Source organism: Mycteria americana, chromosome 1, assembly GCF_035582795.1.
Source record: "Mycteria americana isolate JAX WOST 10 ecotype Jacksonville Zoo and Gardens chromosome 1, USCA_MyAme_1.0, whole genome shotgun sequence".
Taxonomy (NCBI): Eukaryota; Metazoa; Chordata; class Aves; order Ciconiiformes; family Ciconiidae; genus Mycteria; species Mycteria americana.
This window is the reverse complement of record NC_134365.1, coordinates 194,105,518-194,121,244: the sequence shown is the minus strand read 5'-3', so window position 1 is coordinate 194,121,244 and position 15,727 is coordinate 194,105,518.

Sequence of the window (15,727 nt, the reverse complement as noted above, 5' to 3'; positions counted from 1 at the left end):
TTGCCACGATTTAGTGTTTCTTCCTTTCTGCAGGTTTAGAATCTAATACTTTCAATAATCCTTTCAATCTGCCTATTGGTAGATTATTTCACAGGAAATATGTCATACTTAGAACCTTTTCTTCCATGTTTTTAAACTATATTTATTTTTATTAATTAATCCTTCCTTTTCCCTGATAAACTGTTTACACTCCTCAATGATACTATATCCTGTGGTTTAGCCCATGCTCCCAAAGGTTGTCAAGAGATACATAATTTGCTCTTTTAGTACTTTCCTATAAATCATTTCATATATCCTTGTCATGGTTTAACTCCAGCCAGCAACTAAGCACCACACAGCCGCTCGCTCACTCCCCCCACAGTGGGATGGGGGATAGAATCGGAAGAGTAAAAGTGAGAAAACTCGTGGGTTGAGATAAAGACAACTTAATAGGTAAAGCAAAAGCCGCACACCCAAGCAAAGCAAAGCAAGGAATTCATTCACTACTTCCCATGGGCAGGCAGGTGTTCAGCCATCTCCAGGAAAGCAGGGCTCCATCACGCGTAATGGTTACTTGGGAAGACGAACACCATAACTCCAAATGTGCCCCCCTTCCTTCTTCTTCCCCAGCTTTCTATGCTGAGCATGACACCATATGGTATGGAATAGCCCTTTGGTCAGTCGGGGTCAGCTGTCCCAGCTGTGTCCCCTCCCAGCTTCTTGTGCACCCCCAGCCTCCTCGCTGGTGGGGTGGGGTGAGAGGCAGAAAAGGCCTGGACTCTGTGTAAGCACTGCTCAGCAATAACGAAAACATCCCTGTGTTATCAACACTGTTTCCAGCACAAATCCCAAACATAGCCCCATACTAGCCTCTATGGAAAAAATTAATTATCCCAGCCAGAACCAGCACAATCCTATATCTCTACCTGTCACTATTAGAATTACCTTTAATTTGTCCTTGTCCTTTTGGTATAATGATGCCATTTGGTATAATTTCTGCAAAAGGATGCAGAAAACTCAATTATCTGAGATAAGGTTGGACCACAAGTTGTGCAGAGGTAGACAATCCTTCCTGAATAGTACTTGCAGGCTTCTACCTCTGAATATTACAGCTGCAGTTTAAGGTGTACATTGTAATCTACAAAGGAGAGCTATGTCTGGCAGGAAGCTACATGAATGATCGTATTTCTACAGAATACTGTTAGAGTTACAACCTACTGGGTTTCCTTCGCTGTTGATTCAGAAATAGGGAAAGTTTCCTGAAGGGCTGATTTCAGACTGAGCACCATTATATCAATGAATTAGCACACTTTGTATTACCAATGAATTAGCTGCCAGTCCTTGAGGCTGGGCCCTCCCAAGGTCACTTCACATCCACAGTCACCTGGCATGGGAAGAGACCTACATCATAGGTTCTAAGCTTCAATGCCCTGTAAATAAAGTCCTTACCAAAGAAACTATAATATAAAAAAAATGAAATGCTTTTAATATGAAGATCTGACCATTTAGAGGGATTCATGTAAATGTACTACATAATATTTAAACCATTGAAATTTACTAAGTCAGAAACTGTATTTCAAGTATTAAGAAAAGTTACAGTGCAATTTTACTGTATATTTACAAATACCTCTTAAATAATTTAACAGTGTCCAGGACTGTCTCATGTTGAGATCTTTGAGATCTAACTTCTGAGCATTTTCTCCTGTTAAATATTCATGTGAAATACGTGTACAACAAGGCTTCCGCTTCTTTATTCAAAGTATATGCCTAGGGATCAAATTTTATCTTATCTATGGGATTACGAAGCAGGCATATTTCCAGCATAGTAGTGGTATTGGAGGGAATCTTAAAATAATTTTTAAATCATATTAAGTAAAATAAGATATGAGTGCTTTGGGTGGGCTTAAACACAGTTGCCTTCAGGTGTATGCAGTGCAGATACCTACATTCCCAAATTCTCACTGTAATTAATGAAGAAAAGTGTGTATTTTAAATTCAAGGGTCATTTGACCTGGTTTAGATTCAAATTCAGGGTTAAATTAAGTGAATTCTAGGACCATTTATTGCATTGTCTCTAAAGAGAACCCAAAGCGACTCTCATATGCAGCCAGCTACATTCAGTTAGATGAATTCTGTTCTTTAATTCACATTCTCAATTAGAGTAAATTATCAGGCCACCCAGATACAGGAAGATGAATAAAGTCTGAAAGAGCAGAAAAAGGGCACTCCTGAACTCGGTAACAGAGAGGTTACAGCGTGCTCAGCATGCTGGGATCTTACCAGTAAAGAATATGTGTGTATGCAGCACAGCTCCTAAGCCTGGGTTCAGGAACTGATTAACCAGGAAGGAAGAAGTTTGCTTTAGCACGACATAACAAGTGTGGTATGTTATCGTATATCATGACATGTTATTCTGAGTGTATATCTGAGAGCCCTTCCCCTTTGTCTTGTGGGTTAGTGTAAACAGATTAAAATCATGTATCTTTTTTTTTTAAGAAGAAGACCTGCTTGAAAGTCTCCCAGAGTTAGAGAACGCTGACTTGACCAGATAAAAATGTTACCTGGAATGAATCACTGACAGGAAATTTGCCTTTCAAAAACTGTCATCATATTTTGTTAGGCCAACGTCACTGATGAATCAAAGTATTTTAGTAAAGTGTTATTTCCAAATTCATTTTGCTTATAGAATATTCTTATAGAACAGCACTCTTTCTACAGCACTCTGATACTGACAAACGTATTTACTTCAAGTGGAAGTCTTGAGATTTGGCTAGCTCTTTGGAAGGTGCTTTTTACATTCATCTGTTTACAAACCTATGGAGTTTGTTGGTCCTGATCTAGCTGTACAACCTTGCAATAACTGAGCTATTTCATCTTCATTTTGACTACATTCCAGCTAGGATATTAAGTGAAATTTAAGATGTTCCTTTCTGAACTAGCATCTTCACATACCCAGGCTCTTCCTGAGATTTGTCCAATAATAGCAAAAAAAAAAAAAAGCTGGGTCATTTGTTTTATCGTGTTTGCCCCTTCAGCAGGTGTTTGTAAGTTGGTCTAAGATGTAGTACTTCTTATGGCATTCGTGGCAGCTTTTGCTTATTTTATAATTCTATTCACAAAATGTACTAGAGTATGAAGAAATGGACACAGATTTCAATAGTAAATGTAAAGATTGTACAACACAGTTGTAATGTCCTTTCAGTATCATTCAGTTCTGGAGAAGAGGCCTCTGAGGGCTGAGGTGACGCTGGGGCAGGAATGAGGAAAAAGCAGGGGCAGAAGAGAGAAAGAGTGCTAATCTGAAATCATACAAATCCCGTTCACCGTGGGTGAAACAGTAGCTCCCAAATGTCTTGGGAAGTGGTTCTTCTTGCCTCCATTTCAGAATGGTAGCATGAGGACAACTCCCTCTGATGCTTCCTTTTCCCTCCTGGGTTACTCAGCTCTTGCTGCTGCAGGGAATACACTCAGGCTACTGAGACTCGACGAGATGCTTTTTCTACAGTTCCTGCTCCCCCTAACTGTGATGCTCAGTCTGTGCTTTTGTCTCTGTTAGACATTGCAGTCAATGAGATATCATAGAGATTGCCAAACAGCCTATGGTTCCGGTAGCATTTCAGCAGTAGCAGTAGGGAAAGATTATTGTCTCAATTACCCAAGAAGCAGGGTAATTTTTTTTTCCGTCGAGATCCATATTGCTGCATTTTCCAGTACGTAAACTAGCTCCACTATGGTACAATGCAGATTGCAATGGAGGAATACGCACAAGTATAAAGGAAACTCAAACTTGTAACAAGTGTCAGGATGCAATCTTGAAGTAGTATCAGTAATAATCTAGACAAAGATTAACTGGGGCCATTGCACTTTTATGAATGTCAAGCCACTCTTTTTACATGTATCCTGGTCAAACTAGATATATAGACAGGCTTCTGCTCTGGCCTTTCAGTCATTATGATGTTTCTGTTTATTAAGTCAATTTTTTACAATTTGTTAGATTTCATTTCAGTATCTTGTTGATCTAACAGAGATACTATTAATCCTGAGATACTTTCTGCTTCTTTCCTAACAGTTGAGTAGACTTGTTAAGCTAGATGGCTGTGAAACAGCAGAAATCAGGCAACACAATTAACCTGCCCCACTTCCCTACAGCTTCTTAGTTTATTTGGCTAAGTTCTAATAAAATTGTATATGTGTGTGTGTGTGTGTGTATATTATGCATATGTGTGTATATATATATCAGAAAAGTATTTATGACAAGATAGGGTAGACTGTCCCATTCCATATTCAACATAGTTTATCAGTGATTCTGCTTTTGTTGGTGTGTAATGGGCAAAATTTCAGACATGGTAGCATCTAATTAGGAGTGCTGTAGAAAAACAAAATTAAGAACAACAATATGAAATGCACTGTGTTTTGCTGTATTTCACCAGTTACCCTCCAAAACCATTTTTACTCCTTGTAAGAAATATTTACTTTGACTACTGTAATTTCAGGGCACTTCAGAATTTCTACCGTATTATCCCTCTTCAAAGATTAAGTGCTATTGTTCCCACTTCATAGCAGATATAGCAGAAAAGATTAATAACTATTGACATGTAAACATTAGGCATCTGATATAAGTGATGTTTTCAGGTTCCCCATTGTATATAGCTAGGCACTGATAAAGGGCAATTCATTCCTCGTGTCTTCAATGATCCCATCTTTAGGATGGAAAGGATGCTCTTTTAGAGGTGTCTGTCTATTTTCATCCCTATGCTGCATCTGACCTACGCACCCAGGCTTTTACTGTAGTAAATGGAGATAGAGAGGCTTTCAGAGCATTATTCATCTTATTCTAAAGTAGATTTCTAAGGTAGGTCAGATGAATTGCAAATTAAAGCACCTTTTCTTTCCACTGATAACAAAAGGAGCCTGGAGTGATGAGCACAGAAGTACCTTCACTGTAGGCACCTCAAGTTAGGTGTAATGAGATGCTTTCATTTACTTCAGATTCAGGGCTATCCTGTGGGAGTGCGCTCACTTGAAAGAGGATTGATGTTTTTTGTGAAGTGAACAGTAAGAAAAGCTCCCAAAAGTATTTCTTTTTTCCTTCCTGTGACTTGTCTAATTTCCAGGGCTGAGGTCAAAGGAGCTGAGTCTTCAGTCATTAAATTGGACAGCAACAGGTTCTTCCTTTCATTGGGCCCTTTGCTGTCTAGCTTTACTGGGAAGGACAGAAGGTGTCTCAAAACTGTTCTGTAGGTAAGAGGGAGAAACATTTTAATTCCTCTTTGACTGTCAAAAGCCTAAAATCCACCTCCAGTGCTTTCTGAGAAGGTGCTCTAACCACTAGTTTATTTGCACATATCAACTGGCTTACCTCTTCCTTAAAACAAGCAGACAAAAAAGACTCACGATCTTTATGGCATCACTCACTGTCTGTTCCTCACACCTTTATACAAAAACAGTAAAAAGAATGAAGTCGCGGTGGATGATCTATATCTGTGACATTTTATTTTGTAGAGATCTGTAGGGATTTAGTTATCTGTGTATATGCTTTGGGAGTTTTTTCAGTAGATATCATACACATATGCTTTTTCTTTATGTGTTTTTGGACTTTTTATTTATGTTATTGCTTCCATTGTTTTACAATATTTTGGACTGGCTGGTTTCAAATCTGAGAAAGAAACAGGTTTGCTTCTGAGCTGAAAACTTCATAGCTGAGGCTGAGAAGTCCTGGTGCACTCACAGAAAAACAGATATATAAGAAAATGCTCAGACAGTTACAGACTTAAGAAATATGATAAGTTAAAGTGATAGAAGAAATTTAACTTCCACAAATCCAAAATATTTCATTAGATGAAATAATGTAAACTTTCTGGGGCTTTTAAATGGGTTCTGAAGTAAGAGTGACCGCTCAGGGCAACATTGTGTTGTGTTCATTACTGACCTCTTATCAGTCTATAGTAAGGGGCAGAAAACCAAATCTAAACCTAGACACATAATGGAGAGTAAAACATTACAGAGATTAAGGCTGTTGTATAAATGAATGGCCTGGAATACCGCATGCAGAAATGGCGACTTGCTTGGTGAAGATTTTGCTTAATTCAAATGATTTCATAGATGAGAGAAACTAAAGAGGGAGAATTCTCCTATGTATAGATATTATGTGTTTACTGCTTATTTGGACCTTCAGTGTGGGATTTAATCCATAATGGGATCTGAACAGACCATTTAAAAAAGAAAAAAACTTACATGGTTTCTTACGGTATATGAGCACATACTAAAGACCAAAGGTTTGAACAGTAACTGGGAAATCTGCCATGTCTGGAAATGGTGCAAAGATACAAAGGTGCTTGTTTGGGTACAGGGTAATCACAGGCCGTATTTCAAGCAGCCATCCCCCATAAGGGTCCCAGCATTATTTATAGAAATTCAGTGAGCATAGAAGGCCTGATGGTGACCCAGCTCAAAAACCTCTGTGCGCTGTGGATCAAGCATGTATACCAACCACGTATACCTCACCTTCCAGCTGAGAGTTTTTCAAATAAAGCTGTCAATTTTACTTCCCTGAATATACTGTTGGAAATACCATAAATACTGCAAATACTAAGGTTATCTGACTGCAAATACTTATTTAGTTATCTAAGGCAATTGGCAAAATCTCTCCAGATGCTGTTGTGTAGCCCCTGGTGGAGATCTTGATTTACCTGCTTAGCTGCAGATTTACGTGCTGTAGCAAGAGTAATCTTTATGGTGGGTCAGATACTGGTGGCCTCTGACCCCATCCCTCATTATTTGCTGAGTGTATGTTTGTTAATTGAGCTGTTAATAGCAAATAGCTTTTTTTAAGGAAAAGAAGTTTTATAGCTAACTGCTTTTAAGAGTGGGGAAGGTAGCTGCACATGTTGTGTGTTCTGTGATTAAGTGGGTCCAGAAAATCTTACTGCAAAATACTATTTCGTCTCTCTATTTTGTGCCCATTTGGCCAAATATATTCCCATTGGAGCACCTTTGATTTCAGTGGACTTGTCAGGGATGAATTTGGCTTTCCAAGTCACGTAATACAGGGACGTCACAATGGCGGGCAATGTTTTGAAACTGATAGTTAACTATTTTTACTTTCATGTAAACAAGCCATTCAGAAATCTCAAAGGTCGCAGCACCAGCCTTTGAACATGCTGCAACACCTGTGCTTTGGATTCCGTTCTGTATCAGAGCACTAAAGAGAGCTGCATCACATGCAAGCCTAAGGATGCTTAAGAAAATATTTGGCTTCTTCAGGAATATGAGTACATATGAAATGGCAGAACTTGTGGAAGTGCATTTAAAAATATTTTTTAAAAATATTTTTAAAAAATAATTAAAAATAGAAGCCCTGAAGCCAATAGGCTTAGAGCTTTTGAATCTCTGATAACCTGGAGCGGCATTTATCACACCTCATTTTGCAAGTCTAGGAGTTAAGCACCTAGTCTAAGCCAGGAATTTAAGCTTCCCCATAGCAGGGATGGAAGCACATGAGCACTTCTCAAACATCTTTCACAGGATGAGATGCATCTAACCCCCATCTCCCCTCACTGATTATAGGAGGGGTCTCTCTATGGCATGGTGTCTGTCTGACAGTTATCAAAATTTCTTCATTTCTAATATCAAGACAGCAGTAAGTGATTCAAATCTCCTCCTACTGGGGCTGATAGACCTTGGTTTAACATACTGTCAATGGAGGAAGTAAGGTGCAAGGTCTAAGTCAGACACCTAAAACAAGTGGCCTGAATATAGTCTTTTTATGTCCAAAGGGGTGATGAATGACACAGAACACTGGTTTCATGTAAGGTTATTGAACGTATATTTGAAAGACTGTCTTCTTACTGAAATGTCATAAACTCATTTTACTCCAAACTGTAGGTTAAAAAGGGGAATGGACTAAAGGATCTTTCAGCTTAGGCAGTCATATCCTGCCTCTCGCACTCTACACATACGTATTGAGGTGGGAAATCTGAAACTGCCTTGCCCAAGTTTTGGGGTGCTGTTTAAGGGCAGCTAGTTGCCATGTCCAACTCTGTGGTGAGTACATGGTGCCCCCTTTCTCTGAGAGACTTGTACCCCGGCAGTGCTGCAAATATCATTCTCCAAACACAAATCCTAGCTGTTCTCTCACTTCCAGTTAATGTCTATGTCGCTTGAAAGATGAAGTTAGGCACCAAGTACTTATCCGTGCCTTCAAAAATCTTCCCTCTAAAATGAGCTGTAACCTGAAATTGGGATTCTTCCTTGTTAACTGCTGGGTTTTGTCTGTGACAAACACCTTCTGCATTACAAGCAAGGTAAAATCAGTTTGATCCAGAGGTTTTATAGTTGTTGCTCCAGAATAGCTCCTATTTCATAGTATATGTTGACACTAATTGATGGTTCATTTGAATGTGAATAAAAGTATGGAGAACTGGTTTGACACAAATTTACAGAAGTGCCTGGAGTTCAACTTGCAATGTTACAAATGCCCAATTTTAATAGGTATGCAGGTGAAACAGACACCTACATCCATATGGCTTGCACATTAACAAAATCCTCATCTGTCATATTTTAAGCTGCCTGTGATTCTTATCTTGGCAAAACTCCTTGAAGACAATACGAGGTTTGTTTGAGTGGAAGGCACAGACCCAAAAGGTTAAGACGTCTGTGTATTCACCCCAGTTGTGTGCAAAATGAGAGTAAAGTTAACGTTGGCTACTTTAGGGAAATCTCTACAGAGAAAGGAAACATAGTAAGTGGTTGACATCACTACCTGGACATGAAAAGGGAGGGGGGATGCTGGTTCTTGTCCTCTTCACAATCTTAAGGCTTAGTTCTCATTTACTTTCCACCCTGTGGCTGTCTAACATAAAGGCCAGTAGTTTATAGTCAAAGGAAAATGGATGTTTGGCAGTGATACTGTTTGAATTATAATACGATGAAACTGCCTGTGTGGGGAGGTTTTGTTATGACAACTGAAGCTACAAAGATTAGGTAAAATTTCTCTTATAAAGCGGGAGAGAGAAAATTACAGTGAAGGGCACCTTAAATGCTTAAACAACAGTTTCTTCAGCCTTTGATATGCAATTTTAATAGTTATCCAAGGTCAACACAGAGATGGCAGGATCATCCTTCAAAAGAATTTGTTTCATTTTATGACACATACAATAGTGTCCTGAATCATTAAAAGCATTCAATTTGGGGATACCTGACAGCTTGTTTGACTGAAGTTCTGGACCTAGTTTAACAATCTTTGTCGTGGAACATGACTGTATACTATATAAAATGCGCAGTATGTCATGTTTATAGTATAGGTGTGTATAAAAAATATTTAGTTGATAGAAGAGTTCTGTTAATAGGCAAAAATCAACATCTTGGCTCAGATAAATTCAAATAATTCTAAATATTATTACTAAATATAATTCTCTGTCAGCTGCAGAATTACTGCACTGTTATCAACAATTCAACTTACTCACCCACAGACAAACATACCTCCTTCCACAAGACCAGCACTCATCCAAAACACATTAAAAAGTTAGTAACATACATCTAGATATTGCTGCAATTGTTTTGAGAAGAACAATATCATGCTTATGTTATAAAAGCCTCTTCACCACTGAGATCACTCCCCTAGAGAAAAATGGATTGGCTCTTTGAATGAGCTACCTTAATATGAAGTAAGTACTTGGTGCAATAGTCTCTCCCCACCACTGATTGTTCAGCTAAACACGAAACATATGCAGAAAATGATTAACCATTGTAATCCATGATGGAGGAGGATCATCCTCTGAATGAAATTTCAGTATGCACAGCTTCATTCTACAGGAACTGCCCAACTTCTCTCTCAAGTTACTTCATAGACTTATCATAAGAACACTAATTTGGGGCAAATATTCTTAATTCTGTTTCTATGGCAGGCCGGGAGATAAGATGTGGTCTTTATGTGGTCAAAGGTTTTTCTATTTTTTCCCAGTAATTTTTTATTAAATCTATTAAAAGATATTACCTGTACGTACAAGTCTTCCTTTGCTTATTTAAGGGGGTAACACTTCAATCAAATAGCCAGAACACTGCCACTACCAGTCAAAATACTAAACTGTAGTCAATAGAGAGCAATGGACTACTCCAAAAAATTTCACCTCAGCCACCTTTAACATCTCTGCTAGAATTTGAATTTGAACTCCTACTTTTTAAACTCATAGTTCTTAATAGAGAAGTCAAACATATGGACTCATAAACTCTCTGTCATGAAAACTAGAATTTGATTCTCTCTCACTTTCTATCCAGTTGAGAACATCACACCATCAGCTAAATAACCTTAACTCTAGCACTGAGTGATCCCTGCTCTTTCAGCCATTAATGTTTTCCACAGGCTACATGAATAAAATGCCTGTATTGCAAATGTCAAAATGCACACAAGCCACAGTGCAAAACAGCTTTACTGAGAAGCCATTATTCATCCTTTCTGAAAGTGTAAGAACCGGGAGAGAGAGGAAGGGAAATAAATCTCTGTTGCAATTTTTATAATAACAGGCATGTGTTACCAGAAAAGAAAAATAACAACAATGTTGCATGTGTCCTAACAAGAAAATATGTATTTGTAGGGCATTTGTGGGACAGGAGGAGTTAAATAACTTAGCCTGGATTTTATCTCTTATCCACTAAGTAGCTTCCATTCTGTTTTCTTTTTCAAATAAAGTGGTGTCAGGATTGTTTCCCTACTTATTTAATTAATAAAATATATAAGCACTTGACTGTACTGGAATTTCAGTGATCTGTAATTAAAACATGGCCATATAAATTAGAGTAGATAACTGTTATAGACACAGTTTAGAGTTTAAAAAAATAAAATAAAATAAAATAAAATAATTGGCACTTCAGATAAATGTATAAACATGGAAGATTTGACTGCGTTGACCTCCACCAGCTATTAAGTATTTACCTATAAGTAATAAATGATGTCTTTCAAATAATTCCTTGTTGATACATGATTTCCGTTATAATTTACATAAATATAGTCTAACACAATACATAACCATACCAACAAGTACCTACTCTGGATTGCACGTTGAGATGAACTTGTCATTGTCATTGGTGACAGCATTTGGCCAGTTCCTGTCAAGAATATTTCCAACCACTCACCAATTTCATCCAGGGGAAATCTGAGAGAGGACTCAAAAAGTCTAGGTCTTTAAATATTTTTTGAAAATAGCTATGTTGCTTATAGTGTCTTTATTGTCGCCTTCATTACACATCAAAGAACATGTGAGTGTGTCAATGTACATTTAAAAGTAACATTATAAATTCCTTAATCACAGTAAAAATCTTCAAAGAGTCCAAACACAAGACATAAACCATAGGCAAGGAAGTTTGATGGAACTACTTATTTACTCTAGTAAATTACCAAGTCTTTTCTCATTGTTAATAGGAGATCAAGAAGTTGTAACAAAGTTGTAACTTTGAAACAAAAAGAGTAAGAGTGATCAAAAGGTAGAGGAGAAAAAATGTAAAGGAAAACACATTGCTTCTGATGAGATCTAAAGTGGGAAGGAGCTTGAAGAAGGTTGATTTGAAAAGTAGGTTTTCAAAGAGCCACGGTTGAAGTGAAAATAGTGCTAGAGACATGGAGGGTGAGCAGGGCACCAGTGCTAGGCAGGTGAAAACAATTACTGGGGCAGCAGCAGAAGAAACATCATAAGATACTAAGACAAAAGTCTAAGAAGAGCTTTAGAAACATGAAGGGTGACCTTGGATTGGGTTTTGGAGTGAATGTTGGGTGGGTCATGTGGTCGCATCTACTGTAGGTACATGAAATGTAGAAACCAGCATTGCACTCATCCCAGCATCAACAGAAAACAATTTTGAGAACAGACTGTATAAGAATTCCACTAGTCAAGGAATTAAACCTTATCCTGACAGAAGCCAGTGAAGTTTCTTCACACTACAAGCGAAAGATTTACCTGAGGCAATGGGAAATAAAACTACGGATGCAAGATTTAGTGGCTTTGGACTTTTCAAGAACATGTCTGTCTGCAGGGCAACAGATATTTGGACTGAAACAGAAGTCATGAAAGAAATGGACAACAGTTTCAAGACAATGCCACATTTACAGAGTGTGATGGTAAAGAAGAAATCTCAGGAAGAAGAGAGGATTCTTGAGTCAGCTATCTGCCTCTTGAGATATCGGCAGAAAAAGGATGACTGAAAATTACAGTTTAGCAATATTCTTGCATATACCCAGGTAAAAAACTACACCCGATAATTTATAAATAGCCACTTGCATAATAATTCATTAATGAAATAAGAGAAGAAAATATGAGTATGGAAGCAACAGAAAGGCTGTTGGTCAAGTACAGCTACACGCAGGCAACAGAGACACTCTCTAATCTGGCCGATTTAACATTTTCAAATTTTTACTCTGTTTCAGCAGATTATTTATATAGGCTTGTTCTTTGGTCCTTGTACACCAAATCACCTGTCATATTGTGAATGATGAAAATTTTCTCTGTGCCACAGTAGGTACTGTACACCTTGCTTTTACATGGCCTTCAGAGTTGAATTGTAATAGCAAAATTACTTATACAACCAATAAGTGTCCAAATGCTCCCATGAATCTCATTTGCTGTCTCCATCCTCTCCCCCTGCTCTCCTAATTTCCTTGGCAAGATAGTTAATATACATTGGCAAGAGATGGCACATCTTTTTGCACTTATAAGTTATGAAATACTCATGTTTTCTATTTGGAAACTGTTAAAAACCCCTGACATTTGTGTATCATATTTATCTCCTTTACCAGTATTTAATCATCAAAATTATTTCATTTTTACTACTTTATTTGAAGATCATCTCTGGAATTAATTCTATCATTAAGTACAAAATTCCAATGACAAGTAATGTAATAACAAAAATCAGGCTTTGCTACCGTTAAGATTATACCATATCAACAGAGGGCAGTCTTTGATAACCATAAATTTATATGTAGACTTGGTGAACAGTAAACTTCTGTTTGTCTTACACAGGAACTGTGAGTTGTGTAGGTTTCAACAAGGAATATAAATCTGTGATCCATCATCAAAAGCAGAAGCCAGGTGCCCTCAGAAAGGGTTGCATTTAAAATAAGAGTAGATTTGCATTCATTTTTTAATAAACAAATGTCTTAAAATACAGATTTATCCTGATGAACCTCACAGGTAATTTATTTCAGAAGGAATATTAATCACTAGATTTCCATGAGCACACATTTTTATTAATACTCTGTTAAATGAGCAGGTCGTCTTTGTCCTAAAGCTTTCTGTTTCTGTTTAGACTCAGAAATATAGTGTAGTAGTGTAGCAGAGCTGCAAGCTTTCATGCAAGGGTATGTAGATTCTTTTTTTCCCTGGTCAAATACCAGCCACTTTATTCACCAAAAATTTATTTTAAAAGATCAATGGACTTGTTATTGAGCCCAATTCTGATTTGTTACATTGGCTTCAGAGACAATTGGTAGGAAAAAGCTTTGGATTTACAGCTATGTCATTAGATCAGAATTTAGCCAAGATGAATTTTCTTCAAGGATGATTTGAACACAAGTGTTGGCACAAGCCAACCAGTAAGCAAGCTAAAGAAAATCCTTTCAAAATTCTTATCAACTCCATAATTTGGAGCAGTTTTTATTTTATGTTGTGCTGTGAAAAGAAAAAAAAACCCACATCTTGCACTTTGTAGTTAGACTGTGACACAAGAGCTCACTGACTCATTGATAAGACAGTAACTGCTAAAAGTAAAGATGACTTCTGCTGTTTGTACATGGGGATTTACTACTTGATGATGGAGATAATAGAGATCAAAGAACCTGACCCTGTATCCACTGAAAATAAGAAATTTCTGTATCAGAGATGGATCGATCCCATTCCTTCACTACTTTTCTCTTACATTTTTTTTTTTCAGTTAAGAAGCTAAATCTCTCAAAAATTTATTTCTTGGAATGCCCTTCTCCATTCACTTTCAACACAGGTATTTCAAAAGCTACTCCTTCATCTGCCAGATTTCTCTAACTCTCTTTATCAATTAAAAAGAGATGTCTCAAAGATGATCTCTTGATAAACATCACAACAAATATTGGACTGATTTTAACAGAGAAGAGATTGCTCTGTTACAAATGTGGTTCAAAACACATAATCATTAAAGAGAAAATATTTTAAAGGTACATGTTTATCTGCTATCCCTAACAGTCTAAGAATATTAAAAATGGAAAAAAATAGTGCACTTTTCATTAGATACCTTTTTTTCCCTTCTCCTAGAACAACAAATAAAAAAGCTAGATGCTATTTTTAAGTGATTTGTTGCCCTTTTTCTCTACACACACTCACATGCATATATGCACACATACACATGGTTTGAGTGGCAAACTGTGCAAAAGGGAGTTTATTTTGAAACAAGGAAAATCTTTTTCCCTTGAATAAATGTAAAGATTTCTACTGAGCATTGGTTCTGTAAAACTTCATTTTAGTACAGCCTAAATTTGGAATCAAACTTAGATAATATGCATTTCTTTAATAAGACAAGCTATTCACGCCCATGAAGGCAGACATGCCTTCAAATCACCCCGAAGCTACCTCAAATCTCTGTGCTGGGTCATTTGTTTTTGGTTTGGGTTTTTTTTTGTTTTGTTTTGGGTTGGGTTTTTTTAATTTATTTGTTTTAAAAACAGAACCCAGGACTTGACACCAGACCATTATATCTGGGCAATTCCAGTCACTCCATCCTGAATATTGTAATCTCTGACAAAAGAGATACTAACACCATGTTTGTGAAACTATGGGAGATCCTTGGTTCTGGGACTCAACTTTTTCTACTGAACTATCTTTCTTTGAGGCTTAGAAATAAGACATTAACTTGCTGAAATCCAGGGTGAATGCCTCATAAAGGTAGAGATATGGTATTACTGTTGCTTAACTGACTAGATATTTAACTACTAGAATTACTATGTCCTGCAGCAGCATCCAAGTCCATAATTCAATACAGACTTATTTAATAAAACTTTCTGCAGTTTTCCACGGGTATGACAATAATAGAATATAAAAGTATCTCACAAATTACAATAATCCAGTGTTGTAGAACAGATGTCCACTGATGTCCCCTTACCCCAAACCAAGCTGAATTATTTGTTGGAATGAATACTTACACGTAAATGTGGCTGACTGTGCCCACACCTGAAATTCCAAATTCAAGTTTTCCATACAGAAAACAAGATCACATGCCATAATGTTGCTCCACCACTGAAGGATAACTTCAAAGATTATTTTAAAAGAAGGCATCACAAATTTAAACAAAGTCATTTCCAAACAGCCTTGGGTCATCTTTGAATCTGCCCTTCTTTAGTATTTTTCACTTTTCTATTGTTAGAAACCTCTTTTAAAACAGACTGTGGGTCGCATTTCATTAAGAAAGAATTTTAGGAGCTGTGAGAGAAGATGAATAAAAAGTCAGAACCTGCCATTAGGAATTTTAAAAGGCAAATAACTCCTGCAAGCTCAGGCTCTTGTTAATATGCTTTTTACTGCAGACACAAGGTGGCAGAAATACTGTGAAGCTTTTATTCACCCACTGCTGTGCCTAGTCACCTCCGAGGAATGAAACTGGATATTAACTAATGTGTTTTGCCCCGGAGATATTTATCCGTTTTCTCTCTGGCGCAAACAAAGCCGGCGCCGGCAGGCAGGTCTCCACACCCCCACCCCGCAGCCTCCCGCCGCTCCGGCGGCAGCCCCGGGGGGCT